Below are 24390 nucleotides of genomic sequence, written 5' to 3'. Positions count from 1 at the left end.
AGAAGATAGTGGAACACATGGCATTAATTCCATCTTTATTTCATAAATGCTTGAAGTATTAACATTGGCAACAGCTGTCTAGTTCCCCTATGCTAATGAAGTTATAGAAGTTGAAACCCAACATGGAAAGGCAGAGAACAGTGATGAAATCCTCAAATAAAGAAGAATTGTGCATGGTAACAAGTTTAACCCCAGCCTGCAAACACTCCCCATCAACATAATATTTGAAGCTGAACTCTAAAAAATGAACCTTGAAATCCACAGACAGTCCCCACACACACATACTTCACTATGAGGCTAAATTAGTTTTGTTTAAAAGTCACAAAGAACTTTGCATTTATAAAATGCGATGCAATAGTTTTATTGACCCTTCACTCTAAAGTGAAAGACATTAGAGATGATTATTTCTATCTTATAGATGATTAAAACAAGACGTAATATATTGTACTTAATCAGTCTATAAGAATTTCAAAGGATCCTGGATTATAGCAATTTATTATGAAAATATTTGATATTTACCACTCCCTCTACTTTGGAATCATAGATTTAGAGATGAAAGAAACTTTAGAAGCCATCTAGCCCCATACAGTTTACAGATGAGGCAACTGAGTATGAGGGAGCTTATAGATCTCAGAAATAGAATTTGAACACAGATTTTTCTAATTCCACTGTATTCTATCTATTGCACAATATACTCTTACATCTGAGGCAACCTTTATCAACCAGAAAAAGAAATTATCATATTTTATCCTTTCTCCTCTCATCTGTTATTTTCCTCCCAAATCTTTGCTCAGAATTATATGCAAAATTGTAGTGTTCTATTTTGCCGTTTATTAAAAATAATTAGTTCCATCTCTTTTAAGCTTATTCATTTTCCCTACTCCATACCTCAAAATCCCTTGATCCAATATCTGTGCAAGAAGCTCCCCTTCTCCTTGCCAAGATCAACTTCCATATATCTACATTTGACCAATACTTTGGCCTAATTTCTTGCTGCTTATCCTATTTACTGTTCTTTATTTCCCATTATGTCTCTCCCCCTCTTTTACTGTCTCTTTTACTGTGGCAATTTGCATCTCTTTAAAAAAAAATCTTCCTTGACTCTGAAATCTCCTCAAGCTATTGCCCTGTATCTTTCTTCCCATTTGTTGCCAGATTCCTCAAAAGAGTCATCAGCTGTCATGGCATCTACTGCTCTAGGAACACTTGCTCTCTCATTGCCCTTGAACCCTCCTTGGTTTTTATAGTATTGACCACTGCTTCCCCCTGGATACTACTTCTTCCCTTGGCTTCTATGACACTACTCTTTCCTGTTTTGAATAAGACATACTAGAAACCCTTAGAGACATGAAAAATAGAGCTGAAAGGGACCTCAGAATTCATTTAGTCCAGTCCCTTCATTATTGTTGTTCATTGCTTTCAGTCGTGTCTGCCTCTTCATGACCCCATTTGGGATTTTCTTGGCAAAGATAGAGTGGTATGCCATTAACTTCCCCAGCTCATTTTACAGATGAGGACAGGTAAGGCAATTTTGAGGAGGAATATAGGTGTGCTTAAATAGTATTTTATAACTCATGGAAGATGAGTTAGAATATAAAAAGGAGTCAACAGAATACACATTGTAGGCTATAATCTGACTGGTACAATAAAAGTTCTGTAACCCATGATTTCTCTGACTAATGGAAAAAGGGTAGTAGTTCATTAGTAACTACATAATTGGCCTGCTGTTTTTTCCTCTCAATTGAATAACGTTTACAATACTACATTCATACTTCCAAGAATGTTTCTGAGGTCCTAGAGTTCTTAGCTGCATGTGGAAGAAGAGAGTTGCATCAGGGATATGAGGCAATTCATATACCTGCTCCCAAGATGAAAATTCATTCACCATCCCAATTATGTCTCCATTATTTGGGTCTTTCCCTAGAGTTACATAGATCCAAGTCACATATATGCATTTATAGCTTCTGGATTTTTTTTCCACAAACATTATTTGCTCTTCATTGAGGGATGGTTATGTCACAAAGGCCATTCACTGGTGCCATACGTTACATTCTCTTTCATATTTATAGTATTTTCCTTTATTGAATTCCCATCCATACTTTGAATTTCCTTCTACTTTCTATTCACTTATCAAAGTTTACATTCTTACTCAGTCCCTATCCTTTCAGGTCTGGTCAAATTCTTCTTCCTCCAAGAAGTTTCTCATGTCTCTAGCCTTCATCTATCTCCCTTTTCAGTTAGTTTCAGTTGTACTTGGTTTTTAATATTGAGCATTTTAATACTTTCAAATATTTGCTGATTTTTTCCTATGTTCTAGTGAAATAGATTGTAAAGGAGAGTATTCTTAAACAAATTTGTTTGCATTTTGCAAATTGTGCTGCTCAGTGTTGGCCCATAGCTATTGAGTAATTGATTCTGGAAGGAATTAAAGTCCTCTTAAAGTTTCTAATAAACATCAATGGTTTTTATTAACTGAACCCATTTAGGATCAACAGAAAACTATTTACTGTGCAGCATCTCTGGTCAAGCTTACTTTGAACAAATTAGTTTATATTAGTTGCTAGGACAAGCTTGAAAATCTGCCAATATTAATCTTAATCAAGAAAGGAAGGAGTACTGTTTCAGAACTCCTCAATAAAAATACAATAGATTAATTTTTTTCTTATCACCTCTCCCCATGTACATAACAGAGAAACTGTATTCCTTTTTGAAAAACAATGGTAATTAGGAACACAAGAGGAATAATGATAATAGAATAATGGCAAATTATATTTCTATGGCACTTTAAGATCTAGAAAGCAAATTTTTCATAATAACCTTGTAAGGTAAGTTAAGGAAAATATTGTTCCTATTTTATCGACGAGGAAACTGGACATTGAAAGGTTAAATGATTTAAATATGGCCATATAGTTAGTATATGTTGGAGGTTAGATGATGAGTAATTCTGGTGATAATAGAATTAACCCAAAGCACAGATAATGCGCGTGTAGCATGGTATGAATACAGAGCTACTCTTAGCCACATGAAGACCTGGATCTAAGTCCTACGTCCAAAACATATTGACTGGTTGACTTTAGGCAGATCACATCTTTCAGTGCTCTATGCACCAAACTAACTTATTCTATCTTTCTCTCTGTCCGTGCCTGTATGTCTCTGTCTCTGTCTCTGTCTGTCTCTGTCTCTGTCTCTGTCTCTGTCTCTGTCTCTCTCTCTCTCTCTCTCTCTCTCCCTCCCTCCCTCAACCTCCCAAGGCACTGGGGTTAAGTGACTTGCCTGTGGTCACACAGCAAATAAGTGGATTTAAACTCAGGTGTTCCTGCCACAGTTAGGTAGTGCAGTGTATGGACTTCCTTACCTGGAATCAGGAAGACTCATCTTCCTGAATTCAAAATAAACCCCGACACTTACTATGTGATGGTGGGCAAGTCACTTAACCTTTTTTGATTGAGTTTCATCGTCAGTAAAATGAAGTATAGAAGAAAATGGTAAACCACTCCAGGATCTGCCAAGAAAACCCAAAACGAAGTCATGTAGAAAATGAATAAATGGGCCGCGGGCCAGGTGTGCTTCCTCTTGGCATGGTGAATGCTGCCGGAGCCCAGGCCGTGCCCCCTGCCGCCGGGGCCCCAGCCGGTGGTGCCCGAAGTTTTTCTCACCAGGTGTTAATATGGATGGCGAACAGACAGCACAAATGTTTCCTGCAGTGAAACCTTTGCAGCAAATGATTGCCTCATGTACTGGAGCTATTCTTACATCACTAATGGTGACTCCTTTGAATGTTGTTAAAATTTGTCTCCAAGTTCAGAACAACCCTTACCCCAAAAGAACATGTTTTTTTTTTTTTTATGTTGTAATGGACTGATGGATCATCTGTGTTTCTGTGATGAGGGTAGCCACAAAGCATGGTACAAGAAGCCTGGCCGCTTCAGTGGAACATTGGATGCCTTTATAAAAATGATTCGAAATGAGGGCATAAAATCCTTGTGGAGTGGTCTTCCCCCTACACTAGTGATGGCAGTTCCTGCTACAGTTATATATTTTACCTGCTATGACCAGTTATCTTCATTTATGAAGTCTAAAGTAGAAAATGATGCCTATGTACCAATTTTTGCTGGAACTGTGGCTAGATGTGCAGTAACTGTAATAAGTCCCTTAGAGTTGATTAGAACCAAAATGCAATCCAGAGCATTATCTTATAAGGAATTACATCTGTTTGTCAGACAGAAATTAGCAGAAGATGGTTGGATTTCACTCTGGAGAGGCTGGAGTTCTACTGTAATGAGAGATGTACCTTTCTCAGCAGTGTACTGGTATAACTTTGAAATGTTAAAGAAGTGGCTTTGCAAAAACTCTGATAAATATGAGCCAACCTTTTGAATAAATTTTGCTGCGGGGGCAATATCTGGTTCTATTGCATCTATTGTGACTTTACCATTTGATGTCATAAAAACACAAAAAACCCCCAAACTTTGGAGACATGAAAGTGCTCGAGATGTTGCTCTATGTGCATCCACATGGGACATTATGAAGCAAGATTGTTGCTAAGCATGGAATTTCTGGATTATTTGCAGGACTAATTCCCTGGTTAATTAAAGTTGCTCCTGCTTGTGCCGTAATGGTCAGTACATATGAATTTGGAAAGGCTTTTTTCATTAAGCAAAACCTCAAAAAACAAGAACATCATACTTCTGGCTATTTGGACTTGAAATAATTATGGTCATATTATTAACTGGAAAATTCTCAGAAATATGTAAACTTCAGGTCTGTTTAAAATGATCTTTTCTTTATTTTTAAAAAAATATTATTTTCCCAATTCTAATTATAATTTAAGAACACATCTTCTGTTTTATTCTGTCTTTGGAAGAGTTTAAGAAAATTCTTCATAGGGGACCCTAACCCTTGTGAGAATATTAGAAAGGAAAAGAAAAGCTTGATGAGACAGCAAGAATTCTTTATTGAATTCTGTACTTTTCTTTGTTACTCCTTACCTCCCATGACATGATAGGAATGGAGTGTTAAAAGAGAAAAGGCTAAAAAGGGGCATATCTTAATCATGTATACAAATATTTAGTTTTTAATGAAATGGAAGTGGAAGACATTATATAATGTCATTACTAGCACTTGCCAAATATTACCAATGTGTTTTATTTAATTCTAATATTCCTTAGATATCTTTTTGTTTGTTTGGGGCCCTATACATATTAAGATTGCTGCTTTCTAACCATGATAGTTTTACCTTTATGTTCAAAAATAATACTTTTTTGCCACTATAAGCAAGAGTTATACATCTTTTGCTGTGTTCTGCCAATTTTGAAGAATATGGATATTATTCTTGGAAACTTTGTGCTCATTTCAAATTATGGTTCATCCTAATTCAGCACAGAATAAACTACTTTAGGAAATGACTATCTTCAGTTCAGATAAATGGAGCACTTGAAAAGGCAGCCTAGTTTGTGATATGATAATTGCTAAGAACTAGGATCTAATGCTATTGAAAAAAAATAAACAGGAAGTGCTTCATTACTTTCTGATGCCTCTATTTATCTAAATTCATTTTAGCACTTGAGGACTACATGATATTTAAAATGAGTAAGATTTAGCATATAAGTCCTGTACTTTTTATTGTGCAATTAATAGATGTCATTTTATTTTTCCCAGCTCAATTTTGTAGGTTTGTTCTATTGTAGAGATTATCACATCATCAGTGGCTAAATATTTTCATGTAACTTTTAGTTTTCACATATTACTACATTATATATTTGTATTGCTGACCATGAAAATAAGCAATAATAAAGGGTAGTGGTATTTATTTTTAAAGAAACCTTTCTTGTTACAGGCCAATAGTGTGTGACGTGTAAAAATGAAATGAAGAAAGATGTAATGACAGAATAGGAAGTAGCATAAATTTTTAAAATTACTCTTTGATCTTTTTTCCCTCAGAATAATTTATGTTATGAGACAAGCACTTTATTATGCTCTAAGTATTTTTCATAGAAATGTGAAAAATTTCAGAAAAGAATAGTTGAAGGAAATGGGGATTTAAATGTTATCTGGTAAGAGTTAGAAAATTAATGCATTCTATACTAAAAACTAAGAGAACTGTTCGTATATTTTGCTAACCAAATCATTTTATATCTCATATTTTGAAGTGTGACTATGTGTATTTCATCTTATGTTGATTTGTCATAGATTTGGAAACTATATGTATGTCTATTTGTTTTTAACTCATTTTCATTAAAGATTTTGTTTCCTTTATTAATTAAAAAAAAGAAAACGAATAAATGTTAAAAAAATTTTGTTTCTAGTCCGAGTTCTATCAGTCTTTGATATATGTTATTTCATTTTTGACTTATGAATTGTTATTTAAGTTTTGAAGTATTTGATATTTTTATACCATTTATATTTTATAGCATTATTACTTGAGATGTTTTGAATTAAAATTCAATTTAAATAATTGGAAAAATTATAAATTTTGCTCATTTATTTTTTTCCAAAATTATATCCATCCAAAAAAGTCATATATTAGAAATTAGAGCTCTATTACCCAAAGACAAAGGTAGAACTATCTTTGATCTCAAGGAACTGTCAGCATACTGGGGGGAAGGGGAGCCTATTACATAGTTCATTAAGTAAAAACTGACTCATAGAAGCAAGGCAAATCTGAGACCTTCTGGTTCTTGAAGTCTATGCAGATAATTTGAGATTGCACATAGAAGACCATATGTTTCTATGCAAATGTGACATGAATCTAATATTAGGAGCTTTTCCAGAAACTGCTCTGCAATATGTTTTTCACAGGAAAAAAAAACAGTTCAGCTTGGTATGCTGATGCACCATAGCTGTAGGCAGCAGTTTGTGGGCTGTGTACACACAGGGATGATACCTCGATACCAACTTCTCATTTATACATTTTGATTACTGAGAGAGCAACAGATGGAAGAACTAGAAGAGAATATGACTAGAGTAATGCTTGGGGTCATATTTTTTCTTAAGATGCCAGAAGAGTGATTGACCCTAGACCCAAACTCAATACTTTCTATATGTCCTTTTTGTCTGTCTAATGCCTAGTTATAGATATGATCCCTGTAATACCTCTCCAAAGACAAGTCAATAAGGAAAAAACTGCTTATAGTAACTGTGCTGCAACAATAGCACCGATTCTCTAAGAAGTAATTTAGGCCTGCCTTAAAATATTTATCCAGCTTAAAATTTGTATATGACTTACATAAATGATTACATTTCTTTTTCTTTATCCTATACATCTATGACTCACACTTAGAAATTCCAAGATTTTTCATAAAAGTACATCTATAAAGTGTATCCATGCAGGCATTTTCTCCAGAAACATTTTCCTAACTGTATGTTTTCCCCCTATCTTTCATAGAGATGCAGAGATATATTCCCAGGAGATTCATTTGGTTGCCTCTACTTAACTATCTCTACAGTCTTGATAGTGTAATGGAGAAGAATAAAGGTCAAATCACAGTGATTGATCCTAGGAGAAACTTCAGAAAAAATAATGCAAGACTTAGGGTTGATTGAGGCAACATATTGTTGCAAACATCTCAGATTGGATACCTTTAGGTTAGAGGATGTCTTGATTGAACCACCAAACTAAAGCTTGAACAGGGCTTCTTTTGAATAAGTTAATCAAAGTCATTTCAAAGAGGTGCAGCATGAAATTTTTTTGAATCAGTTAATAAGACTTTGTCCTTCAGTAACCATCAACCAGTAAAGGAACATTTTTAAGTAACTGCTGTGTGGTTGACACTGTCCTAAACTGGGGGATATAAAATGAGTCAAAAGATAGTTCTTGGCCTAGAGGAGTTTGCAATCTAAAGAGGAATAAAACCTGCAAACAAGTAAGTTACATTCAAGACAAATAGAAAATAATTAGCATAGGGAGGGCAGTGGAATTAAAAAGGGTTGAGTGAGGCTTCCAGTGGAAAGTGGGCTTTTCGTTGGAAATTGAAGTGGGGGTTAGTTAGGGTTAGGCTGAGTGGAGGAGGGAGAGCATTCCAAGCATGGAGGGTAGTCAGAAGAAAGATGGTATTGCAACGGCCATGAGGCCAATACCAGGGAATCAGAGTACCGGTTGGGGTGGGGGGAGCAAGGTGTAAGAAGATTGGGAAGGTAGGAAGGAGACTACGTTTTGAAGGGCTTCTTGGTATTTGTTCTCAGAGGCAACAGAAAGCTATTGAAGTTTATAGAGTAAGGGAAATGATATGATCAAACTTGTTTTTCTTAGAAAATCACTTTAGAGGCTGAATAGTGGATGGATAGAGTGGGGAGAGATTTGGGGCCCCCAGACCCACTAGCAGGCTGTTGTTATAATCCAGACATGCGTGATGCACTAGAGTGGTGGCAGTGTCAGAAGAGTGAAGAGGATGAATTAGAAGACACTGAAAAGATGGAATTGACTGGCCAAGGCAACAGCTTGAATATATTGGGTGAGAGATGGTGAGAAATCTGAGATGACTCTTGTATTAGGAGGGACTCAGGGGATGGTGCTGCCATATGTCAATAATACTGGGAAAGGCAAATTTAGGAAGGGTTTTGGAGGGAAGATAATTCAATTTTGAACCAATTTTTTGGTTTTTGTCAAAATGCTTACCTTTCTCTTTCTTGCCATGATTTTTCATCATGGCAGGTCTCTTGCAGCCTTCTCTTTCAGAGTAGAAAACCCTAGCCTTGTGGTTTCCCAACCTGAATAGCTAGAGCACATTGGCATTGTAGTGTCCTAGTATGGAGGGGATCACTGTGGGGACAAGAATCTTTGGCCCATATAAAAACAGAGCATGAATATTTCTTTTCCCTTAAAGTTACATAGTTATTTAAGAGTTCTGCAAGAAACTTGAAGGACCACTTCATTGAATTTCAAAAAATAAAACCAGCAAGGGTTTTTTTTCCCCCCTGAAAACTTAAAGCACATGACAGCTTGCTAAGAAAATTCTCATTGAAGTAAGTTGTTTTGTTCCCTATAAAGTAAGTTAAATTGCTTTCTAAATACAGGAAAATAAAATTAGTTTTGAGTTCAAGTCAGAAAAAATGGAAAGGTTCCTGCCATTGTGCATCAAATTTAGAGTTGGATCTGTGCTTGGAGGAAGGTACTAAAATATAAGACTAAAGTGTGAGCTTAAAGACTTTTCAGGATTTGTTGATTATAACCATCTAGCAAAGACCCCAACTGTGGTTAGGTAGGTAGAGGGGAAAAAATGTCCTTGTACTCCGTGCTTTACCTTATCTTGACCCTTTTTTCTGAACTTTGTTCTACCTGGATGAGTGGAAAGGACTTGAAGCTGAAAAGTAATTGGGGAAACCCAGACTCTAAAGCTTGGTAATGTTGCAAGGAGTAATGTTAAATGAGTTATGACTAAACACAGACTTGAAAGATTACAATGGCTATTATATACAATGTTCACCATAAAGTAGATTGAGGTATTGCTCTAACTGGGACTTTCCTGAGAAGGAAGTTTATTCCCAAGAAAAAAGTGTTTTATCCCTTAACTACCTAGCTAGGGGAGTGTCTCTATTCTTTGTTCTGGAGAAGTAAGCCTCTTGGGACTTAGATCTCTCTTTGCAGATAAACTCCTTTATGACCAAGGATCTCCAGGGACAATGAATAGCATTTTATGATGACAAATAGAACAAAACATATATACTACCCTTTATTACTTCTTTTCCTACTTTGTTTTGTCTAAAGTTGTTTTTTTCAGTCTTTACTTTGGAAACTGTAAGAAAATTGTACTTCCCAATCCTCTTGAGTGAAGAAGCACTCTTATGAAACCAAAATCCAGAAATAATGGAAAACTCACCAGTCATGCATCTGCTCACTGTGCTTGTTGTGCCTGGAAAACCCAGCTCTGGTAGACACCTTTAAAGAAGCCCTCAATGAAAAAATATTTGATAGACAATAATCTGATGGAGAAGAGACTTTATGTTCAATGAGCATTTCCCAGAGGAAACTTGTCCACTGGATAAGCATTTAGTAGGGAGGAAATCTAATAGGAACAATTTGATGACTTCACTTGAAGACTCTGGAATTATAAGATCTGATTTCAAATCTTGTCACAGAAACATATTCTTATTGTGACCTTGTACAGTTTATTTAACCACTCTGGACTAATATTTTATACAGAAGGAAAAACAATTAAAATTTATGAAGTACCTGCTATGTGGCAAGAATTATCCTATGTGTTCTTGCAGCCACCCTGGGAAGCAGGTGCTGTTATTATATCTCCAGTTTACAACTGAGGAAACAGAGGTAGCTAGAGATTCCATGATCCTCTAATTTTACATCAACTACTTTCTTAGATTGAAAGAGTAAATTGCCCCACCCTAGGAGTTCCTTAGCCATGTGTTTTCCTGGCCATGGTACTTACATATATCTACTCTTCCAATTAATGGTAAAGGTATTTGTAGTTGAGGATATCATTCAAAATATATGGAATAGAATTATTTCTTTTTATATTTAAATTTAAAAAAAAATTAATGTTATGTCTTGAACAAATTTTGACCTGGTTGCTTCTTAAAGGTAACCTTGTCAGTTGGTGTTTTTGAGTTATAATTTTAGCTGATGGGGATCCATATAGAATATTGCAATTCTAGTAACATTCTCTATGAAACTGCATGGATATCATTTAATTTTTTTTATTTTAGGTTTTTGCAGGGCAAATGTGGTTAAGTGGCTTGCCCAAGGTTACACAGCTAGGTAATTATTAACTGTCTGAGACTGGATTTGAACCCAGGTACTCCTGACTCCAGGGCCAGTGCTCTATCCACTGCCACCTAGCTGCCCATTTAATTTTCTAATGCATAAAGTTTTATTTTGGACCATTTTGTCCTTCTCTCCCTCACCCCACTCCCTTCACATCTTGCAACATTGTTTAGCTCTTGTAATCATCCTCAAGACACTTGGCTTAAATAGTAGAATAGCACTGTTTGGGGGCTTTTTAGCCTGGAATCATTTTAAAGGGTTGAATTTCTAAAAGAATTAGTCAAAGTTGATGCAATAAGAACACAAAACATGGAATGGCAGCATCACCAAATGAGAAGACTTTTTTGCATTTGCAGCAGTTTCCATATAAAAGGTTTTATCTTGATGAAGATAACTTTAAAACTTATTCTTCATTATTTCTCTTTTCTACCCAGTTTTTAAGCACTTTAGGGAAATCTATGTTCAATTGATCTGATCATCACAAATTATTCTTAAATATTCATCAAAGCAGTTTGCCAAAGGGCCTCAATTAGGCAACGTTTTGTTAAGGTTGCTTGAGTTACTGTATATACTAGACTAGTAATGAAAGAGTATTTCTTTAAAAATATTCTTTAGTGCGAGTTCAATTAACGTCATCTTATAAATCCTATTTTCAATTCTTTTTGGTAATTTTTCCACAATGTTCTTCCAGCTCCTATGTATAGTTCTATTATCTAGAGCCAATTACCAGTTTGTTATTCCTAGACACAAATGTCACAACAGGCAGTATGAGGCCAGCAAGTAATGATGATGGATCAAGCCCTGCTGATATTGCAGCTGCCAGTGAGACTAGGATTCTCTATGTTGTTACTTCGCTTCAAAAGTATTACATGCAGGCAGGACAATTATTAACTCTTTCTTTTTGCCTCTCCTCTTTTCCCCTCATATATTTACTTATGACTAATGTTGCAAAATAGCTTGTATTGTTCATTGTGTCAATGTGAAATTGCCTATAGCAAGTATGAATAAAGTCAATTCACATTAATAAATTCATTTATCAATTGTTAAGTACCTACTGTATGCTAGACATGAGGTGTCATTTACTGAATGGACCAATATGTTAGTCTTTGAGAAGACAAAGAATTGTTCAGCTAGCAGTCCAGTTAAAAATATTCACTCATGTATACTGTGCTGAATCTCAAAGTAATCAGAAGTCAGGTAGGGGTTTGAATTATGTGACTGGGTACTAGGCCGAGCAGTGGATAGAGCCCCAGCCCAGGACTTGGGTAGAAATTTGTTTTCTAATAATTACTATCTTTGTGACCCTGGATAAATCAGTTAATCCTGTTTGCTGCAGGTTTTTTTCTACCACAAAATGAGATGGAGAAGGAGAAGGTTCTGGTATCTTTTCCAAGAACACCCCCAATGGGGTTACAAAGAGCTGACTCTGGTAGAAAGCAACTGAATGGCAATAGTGACACTGAGAGTTACGTTTCTATTGCAAAATAAATGGTTCCAAATGTGAATTCTGTACAATTTTTGAATATCTGAAATATTCTTGATTATGTGGGTTAATTCCTGGTTTGCTGCCAAATTCTATAAATTATAAAACAGTTGAAATGAAGTGTGTTGACTTTTACCTCTGGGCTAAGCAGGAAAATTGGGAGCTTTGCTAAGTAAATAATAACATAAATAAGATTAAAAGGATTTTGTTATAAGAGAATAAGTACTCTAAAGTACTTTTGAAGTGTCTTTTTCAGTAAAACTAATTGACATTCATATCCTAATTACAAATCACTTTTGCTTATTCATGAAAGATATTCCCCAACAATCTAAAGAGGATCATAGTTTTAAAGTCAAATTAAAGTAATTGTACTATTCAAAATTAACAAAATTGTATTATATAAAATTAAGAATTGTTGGAGTTGAAAAAGAACTTTTAGAAAATAATCAGTAATCAGTTCAACCAGTCCCACCAAGACGAACTGTCTTGTCTGAAATCTAATTAATTAGTAGAAGATCAGGGACTCAAACCTATCTATCTCTTCTAACCTAGAGATTGAATTCTAGTATCACTACTTTATATTTATTATTTAAAATTTTCAGAAATTCAGACTTTTCCTCAAGTGAATCTGAATTTAGTATAGTGTAGGGCATTTTTTTAACTAAGAGTATGTGAACTGCTTTTAAAGCATTTTATTTTTATATTTTCAATGTAATTGATCTCCTTTGTGATCTTATGTATTTCATTTTATTTATTTAAAAATATTATTCTTACAAGGGATCCATTAGGCTTAAGGTTAAGAAGCCCCTGATACAAGAGAAATAACATTAGACTGTAAGATAATGAATTGGATCCTATTCTTATTTTTTTTCCTGACTATTTGGGTAAACAGACCCATTTTTTTTTTTTTTTGCAAGGCAAACCGAGTTAAATCGCTTGCCCAAGGCCACACAGCTAGGTAATTATTAAGTGTCTGAGGCCAGATTTGAACTCAGGTCCTCCTGACTCTAGGGCCAGTGCTCTTATCTATTTCACCACCTAGCTGCCCCCAGACCCATAATTTTATCTCTTTCATCTGTATTTTTTAAAATTTGTAAAATAAGAGTATTGCATGGAATGATTTCCAAGTTTTCTTATTAAGATTTTTATGATTCTATGTTTTTCCTTCGTTGGTATATTTAATATTTTATATGTATTTTTCCTTCATTGTTCTAATTAATTTATGTCCTACCAATTATTTTTCATAATGAATGCTTTACCATGCTACTTTGATTATCTCACGCATGTACTCAAAAACTTTAGAATAATCAGTTTTAAAACCAGAAGACATCTTCAGTTTAATAAACTGATTTTAGAGAAAAGGAAAGTGATAGTTTTAAAGAGGTGGTGTTAACTAGAATTTGAGGTGGTGATTAACTAGGTGCAAAACTAGAATTTGAATCCAAATCTTGTTACAAGTGCGCTATTCATTCTATTACATGCACATCATCATTGCTTTCCCATTCTCTACCCTACTGCTATCACTATCACCAGGTAAAGTGGAAAGGAAGCTCACTCTTGTTTTTATCCTTTTTAAATGTAATTTTTTCTTTCTTTATTTTTCCAACTAAATATAAAGATAGTTTTTAGTACTCATTTTGGCAATATTTTAAGTTTTTAAAAATTCTTTATTTGTTTTTTTTTTTCATCCAAATGAACATGTAAGTTAAAGTTAAAAAAATTTCCTTCCACCCTCCTTTCCCACCATCCCTCCTCTCAGTGGTGAACAGTCAGGTTAGCATTGTATATATATTAGTCATTTTCTATATGAGGAATTAGGATTAAAGGAAAGAGATACATAAGAGATAATTTTTATAAAGTGAGCATCAGATTTAGAAGGTTGTTTTTTGTTTTGTTTTGTTGTTTCATTCCCTGGATAGGATAATATTGTCCATAGCCTGTCTAATACAGTTGTCCTAGCTCTGAACTACTGAGAGGAGTTGTTTCAATCAAGGTTTATAACCTCACAATGTTGTTGTGTGTACATTGTTCTCTTGGTTCTACTCCATTTGCTCAGCATCAGATCCTGTAAGTCATTCCCTGCTTCTCTAGAGTCTGACTATCTATGGTTTCTTATAGAACAATAATATTCCATAGTATTCATGTACCATAACTTGTTTAACTCTTCCCCAATTGATGGGCATCCCCTCAATTTCCAATTCTTTGCCATTTCAAAAAAATCTGCTGTGAATATTTTGGAACATGTGGGACTTTGTCTATTTTTTATGATTTCTTCTGGCGATAGGACTAGAATTGGAATTTTTGGGTCACATAAATGAACCTTTTTATTGATCTTTGAGCATAGTTCCATGTTGCTTTCCAGAAAGGTTGGATCCATTCCCAACTCCATCAGCAATGCATCAATGTCCCAATCCTCCCACAATTTCTCAAATCTTGATTATTTTCCATTTTTCTCATCTTGACCAATCTGATAGGTGTCAGGGGGTACCTCATTGCTGTTTTAATTTGAATTTCTCAATAATGATATGGAGCATTTTTTCATATGATTATGTATAGCTTAAATTTCTTCATTTGAAAAAGTCTGTTCGTATCATTTGACTATTTATCAATTAGTATTGACTTGTAACCTTAGAAAATTGATGAAATCTCTATATATGTTAGAAATAGGACCTTTAGCAGAACTTCTAGTTGTGAAGATTGTTTCCCAGCTGTTTCCTTTCCTTCTAATTTTGGCAGCATTGATTTATTAGTGAAAACCTTTTTATTTTGATATAATCAAAATCATTTTGCAGTTTATAATGTTCTCTAATTCTTGTTTGCTCACAAATTTATTCTTTTTTTCCATAGATCTGATAGAGTATTTATTGGTCTATTAATTTTATCTATGGTATCACCTTTTATGCCTAAATCCTGTACCCATTTTGACCTTATTTTGCTATAGGGTATGAGATGTGGGTCTATGCCTAGTTTTTTCATATTACTTTCAAAATTTCCCAACAATTTTTGTCAAATAGTGAGTTCTTAACCCAGTAGCTAGTGTCTTTGGGTTTGTCAGACAGTAGATTATTGTAGTCATTTTCTGCAGTTTCTTGTTCCTAATATGCTAATCCATTACTCTAATCCTTAACAAGTACCAGGTAGTCTTGATGACTGCTGCTTTATAATATAGTTTTAGATCTTGCTGAGCTAGGTCACCTTCTTTACATTTTTTTCATCGATTCCTTGCTATTCTTGACCTTTGTTGTTCCAGATGAATTTTGTTACTATATTTTTTTTCTAACTCAGTAAAATAGTTATTTGGTAGTTTAATTGGTGTGGCATTGAATAAGTAATTTGTCATTTTGTCATTTTAATTATCATTTAATTCAAATTTAAATTGTCATTTTTATTATATATTAGCTGGACTTAACCATGGGCAATTGACATTTTTCCAACTATTCATTTATTTGGTTGATAAGTGCTTTATAATTATGTTCATACAGTTTCTGGGTTTGTCTTGGGAGGTAGAGTTCCAGCTATTTAATGTAGTCTATGGTTACTTTAAATGGAATTTCTCTTTCTATCTCTTGCTCTTGGGCTATATTGCTCATATGTAGAAATGCTGTTGATTTATGAGGATTTATGTTATATTCTACTACTTTGCTGAATTTGTTAATTGTTTGAAGGATATTTTTAGAAGGATTTTCTTGGGTTCTCTTAAGTATACCATCAGAGCATCTGCAAGGAGTGAAAGTGTTGTTTTGTTATTGCCAGTTCTGATTCCTTCAATTTCTTTATCTTTTCCTATTGTTACAGCTAGCATTTCTAATACTATATTGCATAGAAATAGTGATAATGGACATCCTTGTTTCACCCCTTATTTTCTTGGAAATGTTCCAAGTTAATTTACATTATATATAATATTTGTTGATGGTTTTAGAAAAGTACTATTTATTATTTTAAGGAACCTCCATTTATTTCTAAACTTTCTAGTTTTTTTTAATAGGAACAGATACTAAAAATGTATTTTATCAAGGGCTTTTTCAGTAATCTTATGATTTCTGTGGTTTTAATTTTGATACGTTTAATTGTGTTGAGTGTTTTCCTAATATTGAATCATCCCTGCCTGCCTGGGTATAAATCCTACCTGACAATAATCCAAATAATAGCTGGCTGTAGTCTCATTACTAAAATTTTATTGAAGATTTTTTTTCAATATTCATTAGGGAGATTGGTCTATAATTTTCTTTGTTTTTGGTTCTTTCTGTTTTAGGTATCAGCACCATGTTGGTGTCATAAAAGGAGTTTGGTAGAACTCATTCTTCTCCTAGTTTTAAAAATAGTTTATGTAGAATAGGAATTAATTGTTCTGTATATGTTTGGTAGAATTCTCTTGTAAATCCATCTGGACCTGGAGACTTTTTCTTAGGGAGTTTATTGAAGGTTTCTTCAATTTCTTTTTCTGAAATGGGTTTGTTTAAGTAATTTATATCCTCTTCTGTTAATCTGGACAGTTTGTACTTTTGTAAATATCCATCCATATCATTCTAGTTATCCAATTTATTGGCATAGTTTGGCAAATTAGCTCCAAATTATATCTTTAATTTCCTCCTCATTGGTAGTTAGTTCACCTTTCCATTTTTGATACTAGTAATTTGTTATCTTCTATCTTTTTTTAATCATATTAACCAAATTTTGTCTATTTCCTTTCCTGTTTAATAAAACTCTTAGTTTTATTTATGAGATCAATGGTTTTCTTGCTTTCAATTTTATTAATCTCTTATCTCTCCCATGATTTTCAGCAATTCTAATTTGGTATTTAATTGGGGATTTTTAATTTGTTCTTTTTCTAGCTTTTTCCTAGCTTTTATATTGATTTATGTTGATTCATTGATAAATTGATCTCCTCTTTCTCTATTTTATTCATATAGGCATTTAGAGATATAAAGTTACCTCTCAAAACTGCCTTGGCTGCATCCCATAAATTTTGGTATGGTGTCCCATTAATAGTCATTTTTGTGTATAGAACTATTGATTATTTATATTATTTGCAGATGGATTCACCTTTGTTTAAGATGAAGTTATTTAATTTCCAATTAATTTTTGGTTTATCTTTCCCTGACCCTTTATTACATGTATTTTTTATTGCATCATGGTCTGAGACTTTTGTACTTATTATTTATGCCTTTCTGCATTTGATTATAAGGATTTTGTGCCCTAGTACATGGTCAATATTTGTATAAGTGCCATGTACTGCTGAGAAAAAGTTATATTCTTTTCTGCCCCCCATTACATTTCCTCCAGAGGTCTAACATATCCAAGTTTCTAAGATTTCATTCACCTTCTTATCTTCCTTCTTTATAATGTGGTTAGAATTATCTAGTTCTGAGAGAGGGAGATTGATGCTCCATTCCCTTTGTCAGTCCCTTTTCCCCTTGTCTTAACTTCTTCCTTCCCCTCCACAATTCCCTGTAGATTAGGATAAATTTTTAAACCCTAATGGGAATTTATCTTATTTCCTCCCCGGGACAAATCTATTGAATAGAATTTACTCAGAGTTCACACTCTCCCTTCTTTCCCTTTAAAATTATAAATTCTTGTGCCTCTTCCCCAGTGGTATTTATAGTTCTAGTTCTATTAATCAGGTCTTTTTTAATCACAGTTTGATTATTTGATTGCTTGATCTTGTTACCAAAGTATCATCACAAATTGCTTGATTGCTTAAGCAACATTGTCTCAAATTACATCAAATTATAATGATAATCATTTTACCTTACCCCCCTTTCAAGGACCCCTGCAAGGAAACATAGTCCTGCTCATGAGCCAAAGTATCATCCAAAACCAAATCATTTCTTGAACTATTTGTGCCCCTCCCCCGGTCTAATTTTCTCTTATACTTTAATGTCTCCCCCTCCCCACCCAGGGTACTTAACACCTTGTTAAGTGAAGCACAGATTAAGTCAAACCCTAGTCTAATTAACTATAAGAATCTTAAAGATCTCTAAGTACTGAGAGGATATGAAGGTCTTGCCTGAGAACTTCACAAATGATTTTAAGTTATGGGAGACCCTGACTCAGGATAGCCCGGTTTATGATGCCCTTCATTAGACAAAGCGTTTAACTTTTATCAGCTCCGTAGAATTAAAGTGTGTCAATAGATAATTAGACACTTAAATGTAAAGTTTAAACCTCCTGCTTTTCTTCAGGGAATTTTGTCTCATAGTGATGTGATCTTGGAATTCTTCAATAGAGAGAAAAGACCCAACTAAACCCATATCCTTTAAGTCCATTCTCTTCTATTATATTTGACCCTTTTATTATCCTTAAGAGAAGTAAAATTCTAAAGAATTGAAAGTGTTGTATCTTCCCTTTTAGAATTTCATTTGATGGTCTTGCCATTTGTTTTTTTTTTCCTTCCCCTTTTCATTTACCCTTTTATGCAACTCCTGAGTCCTATATTTGGTGATTTAATTCTCTCTTCAGTTCTGGTCTTTGTCAGGGAATTATAGAAGTCCTTTATTTTGCTGAACATTCAACTTTTTCCCTGACAGTATTTGCTGAATTTTGCAGGTTATTACATTCTGATTTGTAATCCCATGTCCTTTGCTTTGTGATATATAGTTTTCCAGGTCTTCTCATCCCTCAGTTTTGAGACTAGTAGGTCCTGTGTGAGTCTGATTATCTTCTTTATATTTGAATTGTTTTCTTTTTGATGCTTGCCATATTCTCTCCTTTATTTGAGAGCTCTGGAATTTGTCTATAACAGATCTTGGAATTTTTTCCTGGGGATCTCTTTCTGGAGGGATTCTGTAGATTTTTTCAATGTTTTATTGTTTTCTTGTTCCAGCAGATTTGGACAGTTTTCTCTTATATCCTGCATGAATTTTTCTAGGTTCTTTTTTTGATCTAGTCTTTCTGGTGGTCTTATGATTCACAAACTGTCTCTCCTGTACCTATTTTCTAGGTCATTTGTTTTTCATTTTTTCCCCTAAACGTTTCTCTACATTTTCTTCAAATTTTTTAACCTTGTTATTTTCTTTGATGGAAGCTTGTAGTCTCATAGATTCATTGGTTTCTGTTTGTTCATTTCTAACTTTTGTGCTTCGTTTTTAAAGATGTTGAAGTCTCGGATCCATTTTTTATAATTTGGTGGGGGGGTGGAGCCAAGATGGTTACAGGAGAAGACTCTCTTAGGTGTTCTCACCATAATATTTCAAAAATCTTAAAATTATGACTCTAACTAAATTTTTAAGAGACAGAACCCACAGAAAGATTCAGTGAAGCAATTCTCCAGACCAAGGTAACCTGGAAAATAGTGGAAAGGCTCTGCTCCATGGGCTTAGAGAGGTGACCTGTCAGAGTGAAGAAACTTCAGCCTCCTAGAGGTAGCCCCAGGGAGCCTGGGAGCTGGAGCTCTTGGCAGGGGGGGCGATTTCCTGATCTACATCCCAAGGTGCACCAGGCACAAATTAGAGGATCAGTGGAGGGGACCTCTGCCAGAGCAAGCATGTGAAGCTCAGATACAGGAAATGAAGCAGGTATACAACCAGTAAGCAGGAGCAGAGCTGGTAAGCAGGAGTCCCCAGGCACCTGAGCCTGGAGTGCTCAGCCCATCTAAGGTAAGGGAGTGGGGAGAGACTTCCGAGGTCTGTCCTCTGTACCTGGAACAGGACTCTGGGTCTCTGACCATATTCAGATCCTGATCAAAGTCTAGGACACCCCCCCCATAGAACAGGCCCACCCCCAACTCAGCCCCATGGCAGAGGGATGTACTTGTGGTCATTCACAGACCAGGAGGGAAGTCAGAGCTTCATACACTGAGATTTTTGTGGGTTGGGTGTGTCCCAGTAATACTCAAAAGCTCAGGAAGAACACCAAAACCAGGCACAGGTAAGAGAAATGAGTAAAAAGAGAAAAAAAGAGGAACACCATTGAGAAATACATTGTCTATGATCCCAAGAAGGATCAAAATACTCAATCTGAAAATCAGGAAGTATAAGATCCTGCATCTAAAGACTCCAAGAAAAAAATTAAATTGGGCTCAGGTTATAACAGAGTTCAAAAAAATTTGAAAAACAAGTAAGGGAGATAGAAGAAAGATTGGGAAAAGAAATGAGAGAGATGCAGGAAAAACATGAAAAAAGAAGTCAACAGCTTAGTCAAGGAGATGCAAAAAAAGCTGAAGAAAATAAAATGTTAAAAACCAGCATAGGTCAAATGGATAAAACAGTTAAAAAACTTATTGAGGAGAAGAATGCTTTAAAAAAGCAGAATTGGCAAGATGGAAAAAAGAAATAAGAAAGCTCTCTGAGGAAAACAAATCCTTCAGATGTAGAATGGAGCTAAAGAAAGCTCATGACTTTATGAGAAGTCAAGACCCAATACTTCAACACCAAAAGAATGAAAAATTAGAAGAAAATGTGAAACATCTCATTGAAAAAACAACTGATCTGGAAAATAAATTGAGGAAAGATAATTTAAAACTTATTAGCCTACCTGAATGTCATGATCAGGAAAAGAGCCTCAACCTCATTTTTAAGGAATTCCTACAGAAAAATTGCCCCAGGTATACTAGAAGTAGAGGATAAAATAGAAATTGAGAGAACCTACTGATCTCCCCTGGAAAGAGATCCAAAAAAAGAAAACAACCCCCAGGAATATTATAGGCAAGTTCCAGAACTTCCAAGTCAAAGAGAAAATATTACAAGCAGCCAGAACACAATTAAAATATCATGGAGCTGCAGTCAGGATCACACAGGACTTGCAGCAACTACATTAAGGTCTTGTAGGACTTGGAATATGATATTCTGGAAGGCAAAAGAGCTTAGATTTTAGATTGCACCCGAGAATCAACTACCCAGCAAAACTGAACATCCTCTTCCAAGGCAAAAGATGGATTGTCAATGAACCAGGATAATTTCAATTTTTCCTGTTTAAACAACCAGAGATAAACAGAAAGTTTGCCCTTCAAATACAGGACTCAGATGAAACATAGAGAGTGGACAAGAAGGGTAAAATATGAGGGACTTAATGATGATGAATTGCATGTATTCCTGCATAGAAAAATGATACTGATAGTATTTATATAAAACTTCTTATTTAATAGAGCAGGTAGAAGGAGCTTTTATAGATGAAGCAAAGGAGAGAGCTGAATTTGAAGATATATAATGTATTGTAAAAATGGAGTCAATGGCTAAAAGGGAAATGTAATGGCAATAAGAGAAAGGAGAGGTGGAATAGGCTAAGATATTTTGTATAATAAGATTTTTCTTTTTTGTTGCAATGATCTATTGCAATGATATGGAAAGGGGGAAGGAGAGGGAGAATCAGGGAACCTTAGGTCTCATCAGAGGTGTCTCAGAGAGGAAACAGTATATACACTCAACAGGGTATATATATTTAGAGTAAAAAAGAGAAGAGGCGGAGGGGGGATGTAAGTGATGGAGGAGAGGGTGGATCATGGGGGAGAGTGGTCAGATATAACACATTTTCTTCTTTACTTCTTGCAAGGAGCTGGGATTGGGTGGCCTATCCGGGACCACAGGGCTAGGTGATTGCTGGATCTTAGGGGTAGTATGTGGGCTTGGGCCTCTTGGTCCCAGGACTGGTGATCAGTCTGCTATGTCACTCAGCTACCCTATAGCACATTTTAGAAGAGGTACAAAGTGAAAAGAGAGAGAAAATATAGTAATATGGTAGTGGGGAGGTATGAATGGAGGGAGTTGTGATCAGCCATGGCAATGGTGGAAAAAATATGGAAGTAGCTTTTGTGATAGACTTATCATAAAGAATGTGATCCACCTGAGACAGACCTGGTGGTATTGGAACACAGATTGAAGCACGATTTTTTCCCTTTCCTTTATTTCTCATGAGGTTCTATATTTTTTTAGGGGGAGGGAATATTATGCTTACTCTTAAGCAAAAATATTTTAGTAATGTACAAAAAATTATTTGTACAAAAATAAAAATAAATAAATATTAAAAAACAAAAAAATTTTCATAATTTCCCTGCATGACTCTCATTTTTTTTTCCATTTTTCTTCTCTTCTTTGGTTTTTAAATTCTTTTTTAAGCTCTTCAATGAGCTTTTGTATTTGACTCCAATTTGTAGACTATTTTCATATTTCTCCTTTTTCAGACTTCTTCAGATATGACATTGCTGTAGTTTTCTATAGTGAATGTTCTTTTGGTTTTTTGCTTCATCTTTGTTGCTTTATCACTCCTCCTAAATTATAGGGAGTATAGATCCAAGGTTTTTTCCCTGGGGATGGGATCTGATCCCTGGCTTGGTGTTAGACACAATGTCCAGCCGGTCCAGGCATTGCCTTTGCAAAGGTTTTTATCTTTCTATATATCCAGGTTCTGACTTAGCAGTGATTTGTTCCTGATTCAATCCTGTCTTCTACTCCAGGGTTCCTAGAGTTCAGACTTTGTTTGGGGTTGTGATGCTCCTAGCTTGTTATCTAGCTGTGTGACCTCTGCCATTTTTCAAGCTGTTGGGACCTGGATTGCACTCTGGCTAAAAGCCTCTTGCTGGCTTTCCCCACTTTCTCATCTCGCTGGGTTTTACTTCCCATTTTCCTCCAAACAGACAGACCTTCACTGAAGATCCTCCATGATATCTACTACTGAAAACTACTTTGAATCTTTTCTTTTTCTTAGCGGTGTCTGCAGCTTGAATGACAGAATAGAGGCTTTGTTTATCTTTCATATGGAAAAGTTCTCGGAACATGTTAGCTTCACGCTGCCATCTTGACTCTGCCAAAGAAATTAAAACAAAACAAAACAAATAAAAAAAACCCCTCAAACTTCAAGGAGGTCTAGAGTTCAGATTTTGGCTTTCACTCATTCTGAGTGTGAGTGACTATGGGAAAGTCATTTAACTTTGGTGGGTCTTGGTCTCCTCATTTTTAAAATAATGAACTTGGTCCAGATGACCTTAAAGGTACATTCTGGCTCTAGATCCTATACCCCTCTACATTTATAAACTCACCTTAAACTAATCTCTTGATGTTCCTCTGTGTTTTGGTCAAACTTGACTTCTCTCTCCTCTGTTTGTTTTTGCATTCTTCAGTCTCTAAATCTTTTGTGTTAGCATCTCTCTTGCTTTAACAGGATTCTATTCTCCCCAATTCATATCTAACTAATGAACTCTCTCTTTTCTTCCAAGGCCTCTTCCGAACTCCCTCATCCTCTCACCTTTCCTTAAAGTGATCTCTTCTTCACCTTTCTCATAACTGTTTGCCTAGTACCTCCTTGCCACTTGTCTCACTATTCTTTGTGCCATAGATTTTTATCCAAATCCCTCCCCACTCCCCCCAAATCTTTGTGAATTGTTTGTGACAAATATAGATAACTTGACAATTATTTGTTCCTTCTTGAAGAGGATGGTGACATCAGGAACGTAATATCATGACTTGCAGGTAAATTGGATTATTGGATTTAAGTGAGTGAGTACTAATGCAAAGTCACCAGCCTCATTATCTCCTCTGGAGCCATCTGGGTCCAGTGACAGGATAAAGATAAGGAAAACTGGATAGGATCTCCAGATAGCCCAGTGGACATAAACATGTTATCATCATCATCATCTTCATTATTATCATTTGTGTTTATATAGTGCCTTCTGTTAGTACTTTTTTAGGTTTTTGCAAGGAAAATAGGGTTAAGTGGCTTGCCCAAGGCCACACAGCTAGGTAATTATTAAATATCTGAGACCGGATTTGAACCCAGGTACTCCTGACTCCAGGGCCGGTGCTTTATCCACTGTGCCACCTAGCCGCCCCATTCTTTTAGTATTTTATAAACATTTATCTGTTTGTCTCTATATATCTATGTATGTATGCATCTATCTATACTATGTATCTAGCTACATATATATTAATGTACATATATATATATATATTTTCAAAGGTAGCAGTTCTTCAAAATTGTGAAACAGCATTTGTTTAGAAGAGTAAATACAGGTTTAATTAGCTTGAGTTTTGTCATTCATTCAACAAACATTTATTGAGTTCCTCCTGTGTGTATATAATGAAATGTGAGAATTGTATGATCACCAAGGTCTCATCCAGCTTTCATACTTTATTTATATGTAAACTCTTCTAATTTGATAAAACTTTACTCATTCCACTGATCCCCCCATTATTCAAGGCAAATCATAGAAGCTATTAGTTTGCATGATTGATTCTAATTGGTCAGTTGGCTTCCAGCA

At 35.1% G+C, this 24390-nt stretch overlaps 1 protein-coding gene and 1 pseudogene across 4 annotated transcripts in view; both read left to right on the top strand.

The window, feature by feature from the left end:
* Window positions 1-24390, top strand: part of PRKN (parkin RBR E3 ubiquitin protein ligase) — a 2033074-nt gene that overhangs the window by 550467 nt on the left and 1458217 nt on the right. The window lies entirely within an intron of this gene.
* On the top strand, window positions 3650-6114 carry LOC141489978 (mitochondrial glutathione transporter SLC25A40 pseudogene; annotated as a pseudogene).

Source organism: Macrotis lagotis, chromosome 5 (genome assembly GCF_037893015.1).
Source record: "Macrotis lagotis isolate mMagLag1 chromosome 5, bilby.v1.9.chrom.fasta, whole genome shotgun sequence".
Taxonomy (NCBI): Eukaryota; Metazoa; Chordata; class Mammalia; order Peramelemorphia; family Peramelidae; genus Macrotis; species Macrotis lagotis.
Note: the sequence above shows the minus strand (reverse complement) of the source record. Positions and strands in the feature narration are given on the sequence as shown.